Source organism: Phascolarctos cinereus, unplaced genomic scaffold, assembly GCF_003287225.1.
Source record: "Phascolarctos cinereus isolate Bilbo 61053 unplaced genomic scaffold, phaCin_HiC Scaffold_726;HRSCAF=1367, whole genome shotgun sequence".
NCBI classification, from domain to species: domain Eukaryota; kingdom Metazoa; phylum Chordata; class Mammalia; order Diprotodontia; family Phascolarctidae; genus Phascolarctos; species Phascolarctos cinereus.
The window spans coordinates 308168672-308192127 of record NW_027556098.1 but is presented as its reverse complement, the minus strand read 5'-3'; the positions used below and the strand labels follow the sequence as shown (position 1 = coordinate 308192127).

The following is a 23456-nucleotide window of genomic DNA, read 5'->3' as shown; positions in this document are numbered from 1 at the left end:
AGTATGGATGTGCAGGCATATTTTTATTTACTTATTTGTCAGTCTGTCAACAGACATTTATTAAGTGCCTACTACGTGCTAGACACTGTGCGAAATCCTGGAGATACAAAGAATGGTAAAAGGCAGTCTCTGCTCCTGAGGAGCTCACAGTGGAAGGCAGGTGACAACAGGCAAACAGTTGTGTACAATCGATCGGCATAATTAGAAATAATCAGCAGAATGAGGGCACGAGAATGAAGGAGGATTAGGAAAATTTTCTGTCAAAAAAAAAGTGGGATTTTAGCTGGGACTTGGCAGAAGCCAGGGAAGCCAGAGCCAGAGATGGGGAGGAAGAGCATTCCAGGCATAGGGAACAGTGAGGGAAAATACCTGGAACTGGAAGTTGTTCAAGGATCAGCCAGGAGGCCAATGCCCTTGGATTGCAAGAAGGGCCTGGAGAGGTGGGTGTAAAATGTAGGAAGACTGCAAAGGCCAGGAAGGGGAGTCAGGTTATAGAGGGGTTTGAACACCAAAGGTTTCATTTTCCTCCTCCCCACAAAAAATCAAGTTAGCTCCTGGTGGGCAGAAACCCATTTGATTTTTTGTATCCCCAGCACTGAGCACAGTGCCTAGTATATAAGAAGTGCTTAATATATGCTTGCCAAATTGAATTGCTAGTTGAGTGATGCCATTAGACAATTAACTTAAAATTTCAGGGTCCGTTTGGTTAATAGTCAAATTGAACTAGGTTAGTTGAATCCAAGCCACCCTATATGGATAAGACATCTCTCCTAAACTGTTTCCAACTCCACCTCCAGAAAATTCATTTGGTCAAATAATAAAAATAACAGCCTACATCCATTTTCACTTTATCATTTCAAGAATGCTTTCCTATGTCCTGTATCTTAGTACCTACCTCACCAGGTGGCTGGAAGGATCAAATGAGATAATATATGTAAAGTGCTTTGTAAATGTCAGCTATTATTATTCAGCAATTCAATTAAATTCAACAAACATTCATTAAGCCCCACTATTTGACCCATAAAACCTCCTGGTGACTTAGGTAGCTTTTATTCATGAAATGGAGGCTAATTGACTTTCCTAAGATCACATGGCAAATGAGAGGCAAGGCCAGGATAGAAACTCAGACCTTCTGCCTCAAAGTGCAGTATCCTTTCTATTCTCCTATGCTCTGGATCCTGGGCATGATCCCTGCATGGGTCAATTCATTCTTTCACTGGGGACAATGAGGCCTAGGTCATAGTCTGAACTAAGCTAAGCCCCACCCTAAAAAACACCAAGGGAACTGGGTAAGAGTGCAGAATGCTTTGAGTAAACCCATCACCATAACTGAATAAACAACCCAAAATATTGATCCTGTGACAGGCCCATATCAATATCTTCTTTGAAGGTGCAGAGCAGTGTGCGGCATCCTGTTACTCATGCACACACCCCCAGCCCCCAACACTATTCTCTACCTCCCTAGCAACTAACCGTGGCAAGGGCAGAGCATTGGGGGCATTTTCAAATCTCCTCTATTTTAATTGGCGAGAGAAAGTGGTGCCACTCATCAGTGCTCCAAGTTGGAGGGATTTAATTAGATCTAATGACCAGATAAATGGAGAATTTTGAATAAGGACCTTTGGGAACTGTATGGTGTGAAGAGGATTATGTTGTTATATTTCTCTACATTTGTCTCAGTCCCTCCTCTGTGACCACAGTTTGCATGAGGAGCAAGACGCTAATGAGAATGTAAAGACAGCCATAGTGTTGAGAGGACAGGCAGTATGAAGCAGGGGGGAACCCCAGGGGACCCCAGCTGGGGAACCTTTGCACCCCCTAGGGCCCATGGGCATCTCTGCAACGGAGACTCAGTCAGGAGATCATGGTGGGCAGCCTCGAAGCTGGGGAGCAGTCCCACTCCTGGGATCCCTCTCTTAGGATGCCCTCTATTCAATTTAGCTAATGCCCTTCAGAGATGTGCTTTCTCTCTATCCCTATGGACTCACCACAAACATGTTCCAGCAGCTCTTGACAGTCACCTCACAAAGAGGTGAGGAGATAATGGGTAGATGAAACAAAGAACATCCATTCAGAGATTATCTGAAATTTCAACTCCCAAGTGACCCTGCCTCTCAAAGGATGCTGTCTCCTAGACAACTCTGCCTCCCAGGTGATCCAGCCTTCCAGGTGAGCCTACCACCTGAGTGAACCTGCCTCCCAAGTAATAATATCTCCCAGGTGAGCCTTCCCCCGAGGTGAGGCTTCCTGGCAGCTTTCACAGTTCTGGGAAAGTCCATGTTCCCCAGGAGAGGTGAGAGCCCTTATTAAGGCATGTTTTTATGTGGTGAGGTTGAACAGGACCTGCCCCCTTTTGACAAGTCATCTTTATCAGGAAGGAGTGGTTTCATTTTGAATGTCCTTGTGTTGTCACTTATATTCCTGAGTGTCACAGAGATTTCTCTCTCCTATGAGTTCAACCATCAGAGTTATGAGTATTCTAGTCCCAGGTGCCCTGAGTGGAAAATGGGGAATATAAAGGTATCCTCCCTACATCCTGTTCTCCTAGGGGCAATGCTGAGCTGTGGCTCTCCCTGGGCTATGACTCTGATAGAGTGAGTGAATGGGGCCTGCTTCCTCGTGCAGGGTCAGCAAAATACACTGAATCAGAAAGATGGCATCAAGAGATAGCCCATAACATTCCTGATCTTCCTGCTGCTGCCACCTCATAACCAGCCTCCTCAGGTGAGAAGAGGAGCCAGAGCTCCTCTGACCGACCATGCCTTATGCCTTCCATCTCCAGCTGGGTGCAATGCATTCCCTGAGGGAAGGTGTCAAGGGGTTCAGCCAGGTATCTTTTGTCAATCCCAAAGCAATGACTTCAATCTCTGCCAGCACAAGGCAACTTCTGCCTCCTGCTGTTGGCCCAATCTCCCATCCTGGCCAAAGAGTTACAATCTAGCCTTTGACATCAGGCCTTCCATCTTCTGCTATGCCTGTCCCTTGAAGGAAGAGGAAAGCTGGTGGGGAAAGTTCCTGTGCAGATTCAACTTCTATCTCCTGTTGTACCCTTTTCCTGCCTAATCTCCAGCCTTTGAAGGGAAGAGGAGATGTGAATTGAGGCCTCCCATCTGACTATTCACCAGGTACCTCCCATCTTACATTGCCCTTGCCACCAGCCCAATCTCCAACCTCCACTGGGAAGAGAAGTGGCACCTTCCACTCAGTGATGAACATTCTGACACCTGGTTCTACTCTTCACATCCCAATGATTCTGAACTTGATTAGAACATTCTCAAAACCCCATTCCCCACCCACCTAATCACATGATTCCTCATTCCCATCTTCCTCAACCCTTCAAAGTTTCAACCAAATACCACCCAGATCTTCTGCTGTGCCTTCTGAAATGCCTGTTCCACAGGCAACAGACGTCATCTTAAATCTTTTCCTCTTCAACCCCTTCCATCTACCAGTTATTATTGAAACCTGGTTCTCTACCTCACTTTCCCCACTGCCCATGACAAAGCCTCCCTAGCTACCCTTTCTAGCATTGGTTGAACTTTTTACTCATTCCTTCAACTCAATGGTCAAGATGGAGTAGTTGGAATGCTCCCTGCTTCCCATTGCCACTTCCAGATTCTCCCCCTACCTCCATCACTAGTAACCTTTCTTCCTCTGAAGTTCAAACTATTCACATCTACTACCCAATCAAAATTCTAGCACCTGACCTCCATGATACCCTGAATTCAATACATGACTCTCAGTTTTTCTCTCCTCCCCAACTCCTACCCCTATACTAGGTGATTTTAAAATACATGTTTTTCTTTAACTTTTATTTTCAGTTCCAAATTCCCTCTCCAAAACTGTGGCAGGTGAAAGATGAAATGACTAGGGAAACAAAGGTTTGACCTTCCGAGGACATTGATTTATTAGGCAATGCACGCCAATTGCTCAACAAATTGAAACCAGTAAGGGCAGCTAGGTGGCACAGTGGATGGAGCACCAGCCCTGGAGTCAGGAGGACCCGAGTTCAAATCTGGCCTCAGACACTTGACACTTACTATCTGTGTTACCCTGGACAAGTCATTTAATGCCTATTGCCTCAACAAAAAAAAAATGCAACCAGTAGCTTTCCTCAGTTTTGCCATTGGACCCCAAATATAGGGGGAAACATTTTTATACATCAAAAACAATCGAATAAGATCAATTACTTAAAAGAAAACAATTAACCAGGAAACAAAATTAAGTATTTTGATTTCTAATTGGAGGAAAGGTCAGGGACTTTTCAAGTTGGGAGAGAGAGTGAACAGTATAATTATCTGAAATCAGAAAAAGAGGTGTGCTACTACTTCTAAGTGTCTGTATACAATCAAAGCAACATGGAAACAATAACTGATTGATCAATATGGGGCCAGTTTTCAGATAAGACATATAGGTTTCTTGAGATGTGTAATTGGGAGAAAATGCCTTGTATCAGTCTTTGGATCTGAGTGGTTTTCTAATCAGTATAACCTAGCTTCTAGGGTTTCTAAATAGCAAGCAGAGGTAGTCCAGCTTCCTTGCCACAAAGAGCTAGGTTCAAACAATGCAACAAAGTACTCTCACAATTTGTACAACTGAATAAATTTTTCTCATAAGACAAATTAAACTAGACCCATAATTGAATAGAAAGGGATATATGCTAGCTCCAGAGTCGAGTCACAAGATGGAGTCAGTGTGGTTCACTCAATTCCCACTACTGCTTGGTGTTCTAATCACCTCAATTACCTCACTAGGGGACTTCAAAATACATATTTTTCTTTAATTTTTGTTTTCAGTTCCAATTCTCTCTCTACCTTCAATCCCTCCCCTGCCCATTGAGAGGATAAGAAATATGATATCCATTATACATATGAAGTCATGCAAAACATTTCCATATTAGACATGTTTTTTAACAGCAAGAAAAATAAAGTGAAAATACGTTCTCCAATCTGCACTCAGAGTTCATCAGTTATCTCTCTAGAGATGGATAACATTTTTCATCATGAAGCTTTTGGAATTGTCATGGATCATTGTATTGATGAACATAGGTAAGTCTTTCAAAGTTTATTATTATTACAATAGTGCTGTGCTGTGCTGTGTACAATGTTCTCCTAGTTCTGCTCACTTCACTTTGTATCAGTTCATACAAGTCTTCACAGGTTTGGTTTGGTTTGGTTTTTTTCAGGGACTATCCCTTTTGTCATTTCTTATAGCACAACAGTCTTCCATCACAATCAGATCTCACAGTTTGTTCAGGCATTCCTCAATTGATGGATATCCCCTCAGTTTCCAATTCCCCACAAGAAGAGCTGCTATAAATTTTTTTGTATATAAGAGTCTTTTTCCTTTTTCTTTGATTTCTTTGGCATATAGACCTAGTAGTAGTATTGGTAGGTCAAAGGGTATGCCCAGTTTAATAGCCCTTTGGGCAAAATTCCAAATTGGGACTTCAACATACATGTTGTCTTTCAAGCACCCTAACTCTAAGTTTCTTATCCTACTCACTTCCCATGAACTATTCCTCCACTCCACCTCATCCTCACACAAAGATAGTCATACCTTTGATCTTGCCATCACCTATTACACCTCCCTTATCAACTTAGCATCCCACTCTCTACAGCAACCAAGCCTTTTCATACTTCTTCAAACTTTTCAGCTGAGAACCTTGCCTCATATTTTACAGGAAAAAATGGAGGCTATTTGTCACGACTCTCTCTTCTCCCCTCTTCCTCATCTCCTATCACTCAAGTGTCTTCTGCCACTTTCTCCTTCATCCCTGTCTCACATGATGAAGTGGCCTTATTCCTACCAAGGCTAAGCCCTCTATTTTTTCAAGTGATCTCATTCCATCCCATCTCCTTCAACAGATTGCTCCTTCTGTCATCCCCACATTTTCACTTATTTTCAATCTTTCCCCATATAATGGCTCATTCTCTTACAAACATATCCATGTCTCCCTCATTCTGAAAAAAATCCTCACTTGATCCTTCCATCCCTGCTATCATCCCATATTTTTTCTGCATTTTGTTTCTAAACTCCTTGAGAAGGCCATCTAAAATAGGTGCCTCCATTATCTCTCCTTTACTCTCTTCTTAACCCTTTACAATCTAGCTTCCAGCCTTATTGTTCCAAGGAAACTGTTCTGTCCAAAGTTATTATCTCTTAGTTGCCAAATTCAGTGGCCTTTTCTCAATCCTTATTCTCCTTGACCTCTCTGTCACTTTTGACACTGTTGATCACTTTCTACTTCTTGATACTCTCTTCTCTCTAGATTTTTGGGACATCACTCTCTCCTGGTCTCCTTCTATCTATTTGACCATGCCTTCTCTATCTCCTTTACTTGACCTGCATCTAGATCATGCCCTCTAGCCAAAGGTATCCCTCAGAGTTCTGTCCTGGGCCCTCTTTTCTTCTTCCTTTATACTATTTCACTTGTTTATGTCATCAGCTCCCACGGATTTAATTACCATCTCAAATCTACCTGTCCTGACCCAACCTCTCTACTGACCCTAAATCTCACATCTCCAACTACCTTTCAGACATCCCAGACTGGATGTCTAATAGACATCTTAAACTCAACATGTCTAAAACTGAACTCATTATCTTTCCTCCTCTACTTTCTACTCCCTTATCTTTCCTATTACTGTACAAAGCAATGTCATCTTCCCAGTGCCTCAGGCTCACAGTCTAGGAATCATCCTGGATTCCTCACTGTCTCTCATCCTCCATATCTAATCTGTTGTCAAGACCTATTGATTTCACCTTTCACATCTCTCCAACACACCTTCTTCTTTTCTCTAACACTCTAGTACCGGCCTTTATCACCTCACACCTGGACTATTGTAATAGCCTGCTGGTTGCTCTACCTGCCTCAAGCATCTCCCCATTCAAACCCATCTGGCTGTTAAGCCAGTAAAGTAATTTTCCTAAGGTGCAGGTCTGTTCATGTCACACACACCCCCACACTCAATAAAGTCTAGTGATTTCCTATTGCCTCTAGGATCAAGTAAAAAAAATGCTCTGTTTGGCATTCAAAGCCCTTCATAACCTAGCCCCCTCCTACCTTTCCAGTCTTCTTATACATTACTCCCAGACACATATTCTTCGATGCAGGGACACTGGCCCCTTGGCTGTTCCACAAACCATATGCTCCATTTCTTGTCTCCAGAATTTTTCTTTGGTTGTCCCCCATGTCTGGAATACTTTACCTCCTCAGCTTTGCCTAATGACTTCCTTGGCTTCCTTTAAAAGTCCCAAGGAAAATTCCATCTGGAAGCCTTCTTAATCCCTTTCATTCCAATGCCTTTCCTCTGTTCATTATTTCTTATTTATCCTATACCTACCTTGCTTTGTATACATTTGCTGCATGCTGTCTCCACCATTAGATTGTTTTTTTAAAATTCACTTTTATTTTTGGGGGGTAATGGGAGTTAAGTGACATGCCCAACATCATATAGCTAGTAAGTGTTTGAGGCTGGATTTGAACTCAGGTCCTCCTGACTCCAGGGCTGGTGCTCTATCCATTTCAACACCTAGCTGCCCCTTTCTCATTAGGTTGTAAGGTCCTTGAGGGCAGAGATTATCTTTTACTTTTTTTGTTAACTCCAACACTTGGCAGAGTGCCTGGCACATAGTAGATGCTTAACAAATATTGATTAATTGATTGCTCTCGTGCTATCCCCTCCTTTGCAGTGGGATCCTGGAGGAGTGTGTTTACTTAACTGGCCATCAGTTTACCCACCTATAAAAATGGACACAGTGGATGAACCAAAAGTCAGCCCAGTGTTTGAAGATAAAACAAAAGCAAAGTAGCCATACTATCAGAAGAAACATCACCACCAGATCCTGCTGAGCAGAAGCCATTTACTTTGAGATGCAGCCCATATCTCTCTAAACCCAAAGCCCTGCAATTGATGATAAACAGAATTTAATGTGATGTTAACTATATTTATATGGCTCTCTGCCCCAGGAGATGGATTTACATATGTGCTAAATTTATTTCGCTGGGATACATAACAGTGATGCTATATTTCATTGACTCTGGAAGCCTGGTGGCAGCCCAGCCCATTAAAGAAACATCACATACACGCATACAATATCTGCAACCAAGGGGAAATACAGGCAGAGCAAGAGATGAGTGGTGGCCTTCAGACATCCTGAGGAAGTTTATCTTGGAATCACTTAGAATCTCCAAATAATATTCACCTTGGATTTTTGCTTTGGTTTACTAATCTCTGAATATGAGTAATCATAGAAATATGGAAAATGAAAACTTTTTTCCTAACCTATAGCAAGTATCTTCTTCATTGAGCTGTAGGGGACCTTAAGAGGTCATTTTATCCATTACCCTAATACCTAGACATAATGGTGCCTAACTTGGATGATTCTGATGAAGCAGAGGAATATCTAGGGGCACTCACACTGGCTGTAAACTTGGACAAAGTAGGCAACAGCAGTGGTGATGCAGAGGACAGTCTGGCTGAGGTGCAGTCATGTCCGAGGAGGAGCTGACACGTCTGCCCAAGAGTATGGCCTTTGATGTATGAGTTTGGGGGAGGGGGAAGGAAGCCCAGGAGAGGAACATCTTGGTGATGGGATCCTTGGATTGATAGTCTGAAGGTATCTGTACCACACGGTAGGATGTGTCAGCAGGAGACCAAGATGTGAATTTTGAGGATGGCAACAGCAGCATGAAGGAAATATACTCCCTGGTGAGCAAATACCCCCACATCATACCAGTGCCGGACAAGGCCCTTTCCTCCCTATATTAGTTTCAATTCTGAGATGAAATTTCAATTCTGAGATGAAGTTTAGGCCTAAACAGTCTGCCATGCTGCTTCCAATTGGCAATTTAGTTTGGCTATGGGAACCTGCCCATATGACATTTTTTCAGTCTGAAGCTCGAAACACATTAGTCAGTCATGCAGCCATAGAAGTGTATTGACTTCCCAAGCAGCTTGGGGACCCTGCAGTGTAAGTGACAAGAAAGCTTTAGGGAAACTGAACAGAAGTGGGAGAGGAAGGATAGGATTTGGTAAAGTTTTACCTGATAACCTAGAAATTAAACTTTGCTCCATTGTCCAATCACATGTGCTTAAGGCTGTCTATGTACAGAATCCTACACTAAGTATTGGAAGAGAAAAAGGAGGGAAAGGATAAAGTGCTTTCCCTTAAGAAACTTACAGTCCAGTGGGATATACAGGGAAAGTATATAAAACAACATGTGATAAAAACAAGTACTGGCTAATTTTAGAAACTCACAGGTAGATATACTAGTGTCTCTGTTAGATTAGTGGTATACAGTAACAGCAATTTTGTTTTAAGAACAACTTTCAGCAAATAAATCATTTTAAAATAATTAACTACAAAGGACATATGAAGGAAGATACTATCTGCATCCAGAGAAAGAACTGATAAATAGAAGTATGTACAGAATGATTTTACACAACCATATGTACGTATACATGTATGTACATGCACACACATGTATGTGCATGTAGTACATGTATATGCATATACACACATGTATGTACGTGTACACATACATATTTCTAGGGTAGGGGAAGGGGAAAAAAGGAAAAAATTCACATGCTAACTTTATTATATATCTGAAAGAAATAGCAAGTTGCACATAATAGATTTGCAGTTTCATGAGGAATCATCTTTTTGAAAATTATACTATGTTACAAAAATGCTTGTGTTATTCCACAAATTAAAAATAAAATTAATAAAACATAAAAATATTAGAATTATAAACTTTATAGTTCTGAAGGACCTTTGAGATCTTTGTCTAAGTTCCTCATTTTAGATAGATGGATAGAACATTTATTAAGTATTTACTATGTGTGGAGCATTGTGCTAAATATTAGAGATACAAATACAAGTGAACAATAAAACCCATAACCTCAAGCCCCTTATATTTTAAAGGGGGGGAATGGAGAGGCAAGAGATAAAGAACATTTAGAGAATGTGGGAGACAGGTTAGGGGCTGAGAGAGGAAAAGGTATCTTTCTGGATCCAAGGCTGCCATCAGGGTTACAGAGAAGTCCAGAGAGTTGATCTGGGAGTTAAGTGAGCATGGCTTGGATCATTCACGAAATCTCAATTTGAGGAAACTAAAGTGTAGAGATAAAAATTACTTATTTCAGGCTACTTGGAGAAAGACAGACCTGGGTCTAGAATGCAATTCAACTCAATAAACATTTATTAAGTAATTATAATCTAGAAGGTACCATGCAATCCTCTGGGGATAAAAGGATAAAAGTGAAATAGTGCCTGCCCTCACAGAGCTTACATTCTCTTAGGCAGATATAACAAGAGTATGTATAAATATAATTCACATTAAGGAATTAAGGGTGAGATTAGACAAAATCTTTAAGGAACATTTGAAAAGGAAGAGAATTCTGGTTGACTGGGGGAATTAGTGTAGGCTTTGTGGAGGAGGGGGCCCCTCAGCTGAGCCTTGAAGCAAGATAAGGCAGGAATGAGGAGTTAGTAAATTCCAGGCATGGGCGGAGGCAAAGAAGGTGATACACTCAGAAGTAGCTGATAGCATATGTTCAGAGAAGAGGTAGTAGTTCACTTCAACTGGCATTTATAGAGGAGAATGATGCTTTAAATGAAATATATCTTAGAAAAGCTGGCTGGAACCAGACTGTGAAGGATCAAAAATGCCAACATTGAGTTGGGATTTTTTTTTTTCTAGAGCAGGAGTCAGCAAACTATGGTCTGTTGCTAATTTGACCACTGACTCTTTTTGTAGGGCCTGAGAACTAAGATTGATCCTTAAATCTTTAACTGAAGCTTTATCATTTTTTAAAATGTAAAAATTATTTTTAGCTTAGGGGCTTGTACAAAAACAGGCAGTGGGCTGTATTTGTCCCTTGGGCTGTGGTTTGCTGATCCCTGTTAAGAGGGAACAAGGAGCCACTGAATGTTTTAAAGTGGATGGGTGATGGGATCAGACTTATGCTTTAGGAAGATTATTTTGGCAGCTGCTTGAAGAATAGATTAGAAAAGGGAGTGAACAGAGGCAAGGAGATCAATCACTACAATTGTCCCAGCAAGTGGTAATGAAGGCTTGAAGTAAGGTGGTGTCATGTACAAAGACAAGGGAATCCAGGTAAAAGATAATGTACGAATGGTGGAACCAACAGGAGCTGGAAGTTGATTGGATAAGTGGGGATGTGGGGGGAGGGAGATAGAAAAGCATTAGATGACTCCCAGGTTTCAAACCTAGCACAATGATAGCTCCCTCAAATATGTATAGGGAAGTTTAGAGGAAGGACATTTTAATGGAGCAGACGACAAATTCACTCTAAGACCTATTAAATTTGAGGTGACAGCAGGATGTCTAAGTGACTTCTGGCAGGCAGATGGAAATATGATACTAGTGGTCAGGATGGAGCCTAGGGCATAGAGGTGATAAATGAACCCATACTTATGAGAATTAATGAGATCAACAATAGAAGGAATGATAGAGAGAAAAGAGTAGAAGATTCAGGACAGACACTACAGGCATTCATAGAGCTGTGGGCTGAGTATGTTGGCACGCCCTTGAGAACCATTCCCATAGAAACTAAGGGCAACAGGAAGAACTAATAGGAATACTTCCACAGGATGTAGTTGGGCTCCAGCTCACTCATATTTTATGCACCCCTATGGATAACACCCACACTCAGGGTGGGAAATGGGTGATAAATGGAAAGACTAGTCAAAGAGGGAAGAAGAGCAAAAGGAGAGAGTCTATCTCCTGATTCTTAGGTCAGTGTTCATTTCACTACACCTTGCAGAGGAGAGGAGACTTTAAACTCAATTGGCCTCTGAATTTTAGGGAACAAACTCTTTACAGAGTTAACGGGGAAGAATTGTTCTTCTTAATGAAGTAAGTACTAAATGAGGGGAGGTTGATAAATTCAACTCATCAGGCATTTATTAAGGCTTTACTTTGTTCAGAATACAATGAAAGCAAGGTAATAGTTATGATCTAGGCCAGGGATGAGGAACCTGCGGCCTCAAGGCCACATGTGGCCCTCTAGGTCCTCAAGTGTGGCCTTTTGACCAAATCCAAACTTCCCAGAACAAATAGGGCTGAAGTTTGGATTCAGTCAAACAGCTGCACTTGAGGACCTAGAGGGCCATATGTGACCTCAAGGCGGCAGGTTCCTTGAGTAACCTTGACTAAGCCTGGTTCTCAAGGATCTCACAGTCCAGCGGTAAGGGAGAGTGAAAGCACAACTCCAGTAATTAGGGCACAAAGAACAGCGAGACAAGGGCACAGGAGAATTTCCTGCAAAATACTAATACTGATTTGAATAGGGAGAGATCATTTGGGGTTAATGGTCAGGAATAAAATTCTTTTTTAAATCTAATAGTGGATTATCTTGGCAGGCCTCCCAACCAGATGGGACTAAATTGATTCCTAACTTACAAAATTCATAGCAAGAACAATCAGCGTCAATTGGACCACATTTTGGAGGAGGTAGAATTTGAGTTGGGCCTGGAATGAAGAAAGAGGCTTTAACAGACAGAAGTAAGTGGGAGAGTATGGTAGATATGGAAACGGGAAAACAACAGTTTATTCCAAGCATGGGAGATGGAATGAATAAAGGCCAGGAGATGAGAGAACACTGCTGTCTCCTAGTTTTTCTTCTACCTTCCTACTTGTTTCTTCTCAGTCTCCTTTGCTGGTTCTTCATTCAAGTCACAACCATTAACATGAGTGTGCCCAAAGGGTCTATCTTGGTCCCTCTTCTCATTTTACTTTATACTGTCTCACTTGGTGATCACATCAGCTCCCAAGGGTACAATTAGCATCAATGTACAAATGATTCCTACATCTGTAAGTCCAGTCCTAAGTTCTCTCCTGATCTCCAGTCCAATATTCTTAATTGCAACTTGGACATCTCAAACTGAATGTCCTGTAGGCATCACAAACTCAATGTAACCAAAATGGAACTCATTACTCTTCCTTCCAAGCTTTTCCATCTTCCAGACTTTCCTATTCTTGTTGAGCCCACCACTTCTAATCATCAAGCCACACAACCTCAATATTATCCTGGACTTCTTATTCTCCATCATCCCAATCATTGTGAATCTTGTTGTTTCTACCTTCACAAGAAGGTATATCTATATATCCTATATATCTCCTTCTCTCCATTCACATATCCACAACCCTTCTATAGGTCCTCAGGACTTTTCCCCAGTACTGTTGCAATAGTTTTATAATTCTTCTCTCTCGAGTCTTTCGCCACTCCAATCCATCTTCTACTTATCAATCAGAGATTTTCATTAGACAAAGGTCGATGTCTCTCCTCTACTCAGCCTACTTCAGTGATTCCCTGTTAACTTTAATATCAAATATAAAATCCTATTTGGCATTTAAATCTTAGCATAACCTGAACCCTTCCTACCCTTCCAGGCTTAAACTTACCCCCTTCCATGTACTCTACAACACAATACTTGTTGTTCTTCATACAAAACTCTCCATTTCCTCTCTTTCCTTGTCTTTAAACTGGCTATTCCCTAGGTATGGAATGCTTTACTCCTTCATTTTTGCCTCTTCATTTACCTAGTTTCTTTCAAGATTCAACTCAAATCCCAACTTCTTCAGGAGACCTTTCTATGTTCCCCAGCTGTCAGTGCCTTCTCCTCTCAAACTATTTTCCCACTACTCTTTCTATATCTTGTATGTACCTTGATATATACATGTTGTCCAACTCATCAGAATATAAGCTTCCAGAGGACAGGGACTGTTTGTTTTGTCTGGTTTTTTTTTTGGCTTTCTTTTCATAACCAATGCTTAGTATAGGACTTGGAAAATAGTAAACATTTGATAAATACTTGTCAACTGACCAATGACTTACTAACTGACAGGATAAGAATGAATGTTGGATAACAATCCAATTTGTCTTGGAATGCAAAATACATAAAGGTGAATAGTATAAAATCAGGCTGGACTGAAAGGTTAAAGGCTTATAGAAAGTCTTCAATATTAAACTCAAGAGTTTATATCTTACTCAGTAGTTACTGGGGAGCAAATGATTTTTTTTTTTAGTACAGGAGCAACACAATTATATTATTGAGTAGGGAGATTAACTGGGCATCAATATGAAGGATGATTTATTTGGGGCACAGTGGAAAGGTTACCACTTTGGGGAAGGTATATTTGCTTTAAAGTAAGAGGACCTAAGTCCAAATTCTATTTTCATACTTATTATCTGTGTGACCTTGAACTAAATGGCGTCTAAGATCCCTTCAAGCTCTAGATCTCTAATAGTAAGATCCTAGAGTATGGACTGAAGGCAGAAAGGGAAAGCAAATTTTCATTATAATAGTCTAAGTGAGAAAATTTGAGGACCTAAATTAAGGTGGCTGCAGTGGGAATAGAGAAGAGAAAATTGATGTGAGAAATACTGTGGAAACAGAAATATCAGAACTTTGCACATGATTAGATGTGTAGGAGAGAGAGAAAGAAGAATAAAAGTTGATTCCAAGGTTATGATCCTGGGAGACTGGAAGGCTTGTGATGCCAGTAACAGAAATAGTGAAGTTAAGGGGAAAGAAAGATTTAGAGAAGATGGTGAGTTTAGGTTTAGACATGTTGAGATAGTTCTAAGATACTTTAAAGTTCTGGCAGGACAGCTAGGCAGAGATATGCAGAAGAAAATTGAAAATACAGGAATAGAGATCTGGAGAAAAGTTTGAAGTAGAGCTAAAGATATAGGACTCATCTGCATGGAGATAACTGAAGTCATAGGAATAGATTTGATCAGTGAAAGAGAGAGTATATATAGAGAAAAACAGAGTCTAGCACAGTAGGTATCTAAGAGAATAACTATATTTAAGGGTCAGAAAGAGGTTGATGAGAGATGAAAGATAATTGGATTTGGAGATATGGAGGTCATTATTGACTTTTGAAAGGTCAATAGAGTAATGGGGCATAACCCAGATTTCAAAAAGTTGAAGGAGGCAGCATAACGCAGTAGAAAGAGAGATGGACTTGCAATCAGATGATCTGGGTTTCAATGAATCAATCAGCAAGCATTTATTAAGCACCCACTGTGTACTAGGTACTGTGCTAGGCCCTGGAAATAAAAAGAATAAAGTGATCCCTACAAGCAAGGTGCTTGCATTCTGCAAGAGACAAATATATACAGAATAAATATAAGTAAGTCCAGTACAAAATAGTTAATTACAAGACAGTTTGGGAGGTAGGACACTAGCAGTTGGGATCAGAAAGACTAAACTGTAGAAGACTGATTCTGTAAGGTACAGCTGATGAAAATGGAATATATTCCAGATATGGGGTTCAGCCTGGATGAAGGCACAGAAATGGAAGATAGAGTGTTTCAGGTCAGAAGAAGAAAGGCCAGTTTGACTGGATCACCAGATATGAGAGAAGTAATGTCCAATGAAGCTGGACATATAGGCTGGAGACATTGTAAAGAGCCATTGGAGTTTACTGAGTAAGGGAATGACACAGTCAGCTCTGTGGTTAAAACAAATAGCTTTGACAGTGATGTGGAGGACAGAATGGGATGGGATACAATTTGAGGTAGAAAGACCAATGAGGCCATTGAAATAGTCCAAGAGTGAGATGATGAGGGTCTGAACTAGAGTAGTGGTTGTGTGCATAGAAAGAATGGGTCAGATGAGAGAGATGTTGTGGAGGTAGTAAGGATAAGATCTTGCAACTGTTTGGATATGTGGAGTGAGGGAGAGAGAAGAGTTGAGGTTAACACTTAGGTAACAAACCTGGAAGACTGGAAGAATACCCTTGACAGAAATAGGGAAATTTAACTAGGGGTACTTTGGGAAGAAAGGCAATGAATCCTGCTTTTGTCATGTTGAACTTGAGATGTCTTCAGAACACCTAGCTTGAAATGTCCAGTAGGTAACTGGTGTTGTAGATTTTAAACTCAGGGGAGACTAGATTGGACTAGTTGTAGAGATCTGTTAGACATCTATAGAAGGTTATCATTAAATCCATGGGGGTTTAACACCAAGAATGAGAGTGTGGAGGAGAGAAGAGAGCCCATGATGTAATCTTAGAGAATACCCACAATTAGATGTAATATGGACAACAATCCACCAAAAGGGTGGTCAGACAGGTAGAAAGAGAGCCATGAGAGAGTAATGTTGTGAAAACCCACAGATGAGAGAATATCTAGCCATAGTTTCCGATGCAGCAGATAAGTAGAAAAGGATGAAGACTGAGAAAGAACCTTAGTATTTAATGACTGGTATCATTAGTAACTTTGGAGAGAGTAGTTTCAGTTGTGTGATGAGTTCAGAAGTCGAATTGCAGAGGGTTGAGGATGAGATGAGATGAAAGGAAATAGAAGATTAAAATGCAAACTCTGCCACTTACAATCTGTATGCCTTTGGACAAGTCACCTAAGCTCTGTGCTTTCGTTTATTTATAAAATTAAAATGTCAGACTAGATGATTTTTCTTCCATTTTAAAATATATGATCCTATATTCCTACGCACTATGAAAGTAAAGGACATGATTACTATTGGTCCCCTTTGATGCATGAAGGGATATATTCCTATCTAGATGCCCTACTCCAATGGTTGGCACAGCAAATAAGCACCACCATTGATCCATGGGATGGCTTTTATAATTCTCTTACAGGATGCTACCTCTGAACTTTACTTTTATTTTGGCTTTTTTGATGTTTTTGTAGGGAAGGTGTTTCCCGTTGCCTCTATGCTTTAGGTTCTTTGGACATTACAGTTGGTTACAAAAGATGTGGGACTTCCTTAATCCATGCATTGCCTTATAAATAATGGATATTTATGCATCCATAAAGTTTTTGACGTGTGGAACCTAGACTCGGAAGCCTCTCAAAAAAGATCAACAGACTGCTATGAAAACTGGCACAACCTTTCACTGACAATCAGTGAATCTATTTCAGCTAGGGGACTGTCAGACTCTTCACATCTGTAAATAGCAGGGAATTCTTTTTGTCCAATCAATCCCAAACCTCTTATCATAGCAAAACACAGCTTAAAGCAAACCAGATGTGAACTTCTTTCTTCCTATCAAACCAAAGAGGGCAGTAGAGAGCAACATAGGGTCCCCTGAGAGATTTCTCCTCTCTCAAGAAAGAGGTAGTACCAGAGAGTAGCAGACTCAGTAGCTCTTCACATAATAGTGAGATTCAGCTCTCAGCCAAAGAGCTACCAGAAGATGTTCCAGCCAATGAGTAAGGTAATGCATCTCTTCCAATCAGCAAGTTCCCAGCAAAGTAGAGGAAAAGTCAGCTGTTTCATCTGTAAGCCTTATTTCATTCTTGTCTTATACCTCTTCTCAAAGTTTCTTATCCTCCTGGTTTCTTATAAGTTTTTAATGCCTCAAATCAACCTCTTGGTGGTCAGTGACTCATGATCTTTTCTTAGTCTTCGTCCTTCTTGACCTCTCTGTAGCTTTTCATACTGTGCAACATTCTTTTCTCCTTAATACTCTCTTCTCCCTAGGTTTCCAGGACACCATTCTTTCCAGGTTCTCCTATTTGATGGCTCCTTCCCAGTGTTCTTTGCTAGATCTTCTTCCAGATAATGCTGGATAAGTGTAGATGTTCCATGGGGCTCTGTTCATGGTCCTTTTGTCTTCTCTCTCTCTCTCTCTCTCTCTCTCTCTCTCTCTCTCTCTCTCTCTCTCTCTCTCTCTCTCCCTCTCTCTCTCTAGTATACACACACACACACACACACACACACACACACACACACACACATACATACTATTTCACTTAGTGATCTTATCAGCTCCCATGGAGTCGATTAATATCCTATGAAGATGAATCTCAGCTTCTCTGTTGACATCCAGTCTTGCATCTCCACCTGCCTGTTAGACATCTTGAACTGGATGCCTTGTAGATGTGTTAGACATCTTAAACTCAACATATCTAAAACTGAACTCATTATCTTTTCCCTTAAACCCTTCCACCTTCCAAACTTTCCTATTAATGTCAAGGGCACCACCATCTTCCCAATCATCCAGTCTCAAAGCCTAAGTGTCATCATCCTTATCTCTCACCCACCCACCCCCATTCAATCTGTTACCAAGTACTGTGGATTTTACTTTTACAACAACCTTTGTATATGCCCCCTTCTTTCCTCTAACATTGTCACCACCCTGGTGTGGACATTCATCAGCTCATACCTGGACTTTTGCACTAACAGTCTGTTGGTTGGTTTCTTTGCCACAAGTCTCTCTCCACTCCAATCCATCTTCCACTCAGCTTCCAAACTGATCTTAAAGCAAATGCTTGACCATGTCACTCACCTAGCTCAATAAACTCCAATGGTTCTCCATCACCTCCAAAAAATATATAAAATCCTTTGGCTTCAAAGTCCTTCATAACCTGGACCCTTCTTACTTTTCCAGTCTTCTTATGCTTTACTTACCTCTGTATATTCTTATGACATTGTCCTCTGTGCCATTCTTTTCACAAGATACTCCATCTCCAGACTGCATTTTCACTGAGTGTTCCTTATGCCTGGAATTCTCTCCCTCTTCATCTCTACCTCTTGACCTCCCTGACTTCCTTCAAGTCTCATCTAAAATTTTACCTTCTACAGGAAGGCTTTCCCAATCTCCCTTAATTCTATTACTTTCCCTCTATTGATTATCTACAATTTACCATGTATATAGCTTGCTTGTACATAACTGTTTGCATGTTATCTCTCTCATTAGATCATGAGCTCCTTGAGAGGAGACTGTGTTTTGCCTTTGTTTGTATCCCCAGCACTTAGCATTGGAACATAATAGATCTTTAACAAATTCTTGTTGACTGATCTTTACCTTATGAGGTAAAACTCAAGAAATCTATCCTTCTGTTAAGTTGTTATTGCTGCTGCTGCTTGTCCTTTGAATTTGAAGAGGACCAATGGCATCACAGGGTGATGCCTTAATTTGTGTGTAAATTGGATTTGAGTGAGGCAAAGCTGCCTCAAAGTCATCAGCTTCATTCTCTCTTTCAAAGTCATCAAAGTCCAGTGGCAAGACAAAAGTCAAGATGACTGTCAGTGGCCCAGGATGCACTAGGTGACCTTGGTGTTTTTGATGTCTAATCAAGCTTGAAATGCTCCACAGTACCTGCTTCAGCCGCCTTCATGGCCCTAGGAACAAATTGTTCTCTTCTGCCCATTCCTCTGAAGGAAGTCTTTACATACTTGAGGGTAGACATACTCTTAACTCACCAATGGGTTTGAAGTCTGTCAATTACCCTCAACTTGGGTTAGCTTATCTACCAAGACGGTTTTACTGGGGTGTTGCCACTACTCATGCTACAGCTTCTTGGAGCCACAAGTGAGAGTTGGGTGACTGGTGGACACCAAAGGTAGATGAGCAGCCCTGAAAGGGCTTGGCAAGACCTCACACCAGAGGTGCTAGTGAAAGCCCCCAACACCCCTTTTTGTTGGGTATGTACCTTATAAAGTCTCTCCATACTTCCCAAGAAGTTTTTTTTAATTTTATCAGTTATAAACTTTAAAACTCTAAAACCAATCATATGCTATCGACCACAATGCTTTACAGTCACGTTACCTTAATCATTGTTGTGCCCTCAAACAAGCCCTCTTATCTGAGGTGTAATTCTCTGTCTAATCCTCAGAAAGTCTATGTCTTCTGGGAAACCATGTTTATTCCCAAACAGATTTGTATCATTTTTCCTCACACAAATATTCTCCTTTTTCGGGCCACTTTTTTTTTTTTAGCAAACTGTTCATTTATGAAAGGGGCAATATCTTGAAATCTTCAAAGACACATGAACTTTCAATAAATTTGCATGCATATTTCACTGCAGGGTCTTAGCTTAGCAACTTTCTGAACCACTTTCTAGTGGCTCTTTACCTACTCTCTATCTGCTTGTTAGATTGGATTAGATACAAGGTTGTAGTCTTCTCTAGGTCTGGCAGAAAAGTTGACAGAGGGGAGATCTAAGCAAGGTGTAGAGAATTATACAAATAATAGACTTTACAAGACTTTTACCCCCTTTGAGGGTCCCAACAGTTTGGTTCAATATTTAATCTTTTCAGAACAAGGTTCTGTACAGTAAGGGCATATTGTAATTGCAGGAACTCATTAGGCTATAATTTGCCCCCAAAATATAACATGTAAATTTGTCACTTCTCTAAAGTAGAAGGAGTAGTTGAAGCTATAGGCAGAATACTGAGGACAGAACCTTATGGTAACACCCACAATTATGAGTCAGGGGGAAAAGTCAAGAAAGCAGAAAGAGTAGTTACAGACCTGGAAAATACAGTTCCATGGAAGCCTAGAGTAGAGAGAGTTTCAGGAACTCTAGTTAACAGGGTCAAACACTACAGAGAGGTCAGGGAAGAGGAAGATAAGGACTAAATAAAAGGCCATTTGATTTTCCAAAAAGGAACAGTTTCAAGAGAGTTATTGGGGCAGAAGCCAAATTGCAGGGGGTTAAGCATGGTGGATAGGAAATGGAAACATCAGGTATAAATGACACTTTTAAAGTGTTTTTGAAGTGTTTGGCAAGAAAAAGGAATGAGAAATATTGGGTGGTAGTTAAAAGGGGAAGCAGGGTCAGATAAAGGTTTTTTTTAGTTTTTTTTTTTTTTAAGATGGAGAGAACTTGTCCATTGCACCAAAAGCAGTCAGGTCCTATTTGCTCAGACAGGGGTGAATTCCCGTTCAAAATTTGTCTTTGGTGCCTGATTTACCACTTCTTGAGCATATTCCTTCCATGTCCATTCATCTTCCAGAAAGAAATAAGGAAGCAATAACCAGAATGGCTGCTTTGGACTTCATTCCCACCAAAATGGGGGAACTAGAGAGAGCTAAAAAGGAAATACTAGGCATAGTAATTTTTGTTTTTTAATGTTAGGAAAGCAGATTCCAATGTGCAATCATTTTTTAATAGTGTTATGGAAATGCTTGTTTTATTCCATAAATTAAATATAAATAATTTTTTAAAGAAACAAACAAATCTTTAGGATCCCATAGCAATAGGCTCTATAAAGGGGAAAAGAATAGATATAGAGTTGGAAGGGAACTTAGAGGTCATTGAGTCCAACCTTTTTAATTTATAGATAAGGAAACTGAGGCACCTAGAGTTTAAATGACTAGTCTAAGGTCACACAGATATTATGCAATGGAGCTAGAATTTGAACCAAGTCATTTGATTCTAGACTCAGACCTTATTCCACCATGCTGCCCCTTAAGGAAGGAATCCCAAAAAGGACTGGAAAGTCTAAAAGAGAAAGGAAAAGGAAAAGAAATTGTGAATGATCTTGATAAGGAAAAGAGTGCTATGTTTGAAATCAAAAGACCTGGGTTTAAATCCTGACTCTGACATTTTACTACCTATGTAATCTTGGATAAATCTTTTAATCTCTTTGGGTCCCAATTTTCTTAACTGTAAAATTGGCAGGAGGTGGGAGAAAGCAGAGTTCTAGATGACCTCAAAGGTCCTTTCAGGTTCTGAATCACAATAATCCTAAGATCTGAAGAGACAAATGTAGTCACACAGAGAGCTCTCTTATTAGTTTTCTTTTCAAAGGACAGTACAAAAGGTGGAAGGAATGTGAACATAAAAGTTGTATAGACTTCTGAAAACAGTTTTAGGAAGGCTAAATGCCAGGTGAACTTAAGGCTTGTGAAAAACAATAAGGGCAACACAATTGATCCATCTAATTATGTGCAGAGCAAGAAGAATAGAGAAAGCCTAGGCCTACTGCTTGGGACAGACAGTGTAATGTTAATATATCAAGAAGAAAGGCAAACTATTCATGTCCTATTTTACTTCAGTCTTTCTCCATCAGGGGAATGAATTTCAAACTGGAAAACGTAGAACAAACATAGTTTAAGGGAGAATTGAAGCTCAGAATAGGTAGAGATATAGAAAGAGATAATGTAGTTCCTTTAAATGAGTTCAAGTCACCTGGCCCAGATGAATTAAATCCCAGGGTAAGTGAAAGAACTTTGAGGTTTGATCAAGGAGCTGCTGTCAGTAATCTCTGAGGCTGTGTGGAAAATAGGACAGATTTCAGGAAGACTGGAGACTGTTGCATCAATTTTCAAAAAAGGGGGGGGGAGACAGATTTTGAAAACCCTTAGCAAGTCAGCTTGATGACAATCCCTGGCCAAATTCTACAGGGGTTATTTAAACAATGGTCTGTGAACAATTTTAAAAAAGGGAAGTCATCATCACTAGAAACCAGCAGGAGCTAGTCATGCAAAACTATAGTTATTTCCTTTTTAAGCTCTTACCAGACTAGTAGTTTGGGGAAATCTGTAGACACAGTATGTCTGTATTTCAGTGAGGTATTGTTGGAATCTTTTGATGTCCCTGTGCACTACATTGAGAAATATAGTTTTGAGCATGGAAAGCTCAGTCAGTGGACTATGACTTTTAATCTGAAGGTCTAGGTTTTGAGTCCCTTTTCAAGTGACAGCATGGCACAGTGGAAAGGATATTGAATCTTGGGTCTTTAGACCTGGGTTTGAATCCCAGTTCTACCACACACTAGTTTTGTGACATTGGGAAAGTCTCTTAATATCTTTGGGTTTCACATGTAAAATTAGGGCACTGGGATAGTTGATTACTAAGGATCCACTTATCTCTAAATGCATGATTCTTTGATGAAGAGGAGTAGGGAAATTACTCCGATTTAATTCAACCAACATTCATTAAGTGTGTACTATGAGCAAGGCACTGTGAAAAATATTAGGAATATAAAGATTAAAAAGAAAACTATGATCCTTGACTTCAGAGGGCTTTTCAGGGTGTTGGAAGGAAGGAAGAGAAGATATACATGCAAATACATTTAATGCAACTTAGAAAACAATGAAGTTTATAAGGGACCTAACAGAATGGCCCTCTGAGATTCAAGGAAGGAGAGAATGCTTGTAATAAGAGAAAAGGCTTTGAGAAAGCTTTAATGAATGAGGGTGCACCTGAACTGAGACTTAGATGATAAGCAATATTGAACAAGATGAAAAGTAGCAGTTCAGTAAAAGTACTGAACTTAGGCTTATTAATCAGCTACTTAATAGCAGTTCATTTAAAATTACTCGAGAGGTATTTAAAAAAAAAACAAACAAGTTCAATGAATCAACAATATGATGGGTGAAGAGGTCTAGGACTTTTTGGGTGCTACAACCCCAAGACCATGGTACCAGGCCCTGCCTGAATGAATTCAACTCAAATCTTTTTTCAGCCAGAGGAAAAGTTTATTAGTGATAAATCGCATAGGCCAGGTGACACTCGTAAGGATGAGCAGGCATGAGAAAAGCTCAGCCTTTGCAGCATGAGAGATTCTCAGTGTCTTAGCCAAATGTTAGTAACACCCGTGGGGATGAGCAGCATGAGAAAGTCTCAGCCTTGTGGGCATAAGATACTCAGCATCTGAATGGGGGCCAGGGTGGAATTTTTATGCAGTGAAGTAACTTTGGATGGCCAGAGAAGGGGGCT

General features: G+C 40.4%; 1 pseudogene; it reads left to right on the top strand.

Moving 5' to 3' along the window:
* Window positions 1-8364: 8364 nt before the first annotated feature.
* Window positions 8365-23456, top strand: part of LOC110210726 (NXPE family member 1-like) — a 151029-nt pseudogene continuing 135937 nt past the window's right edge.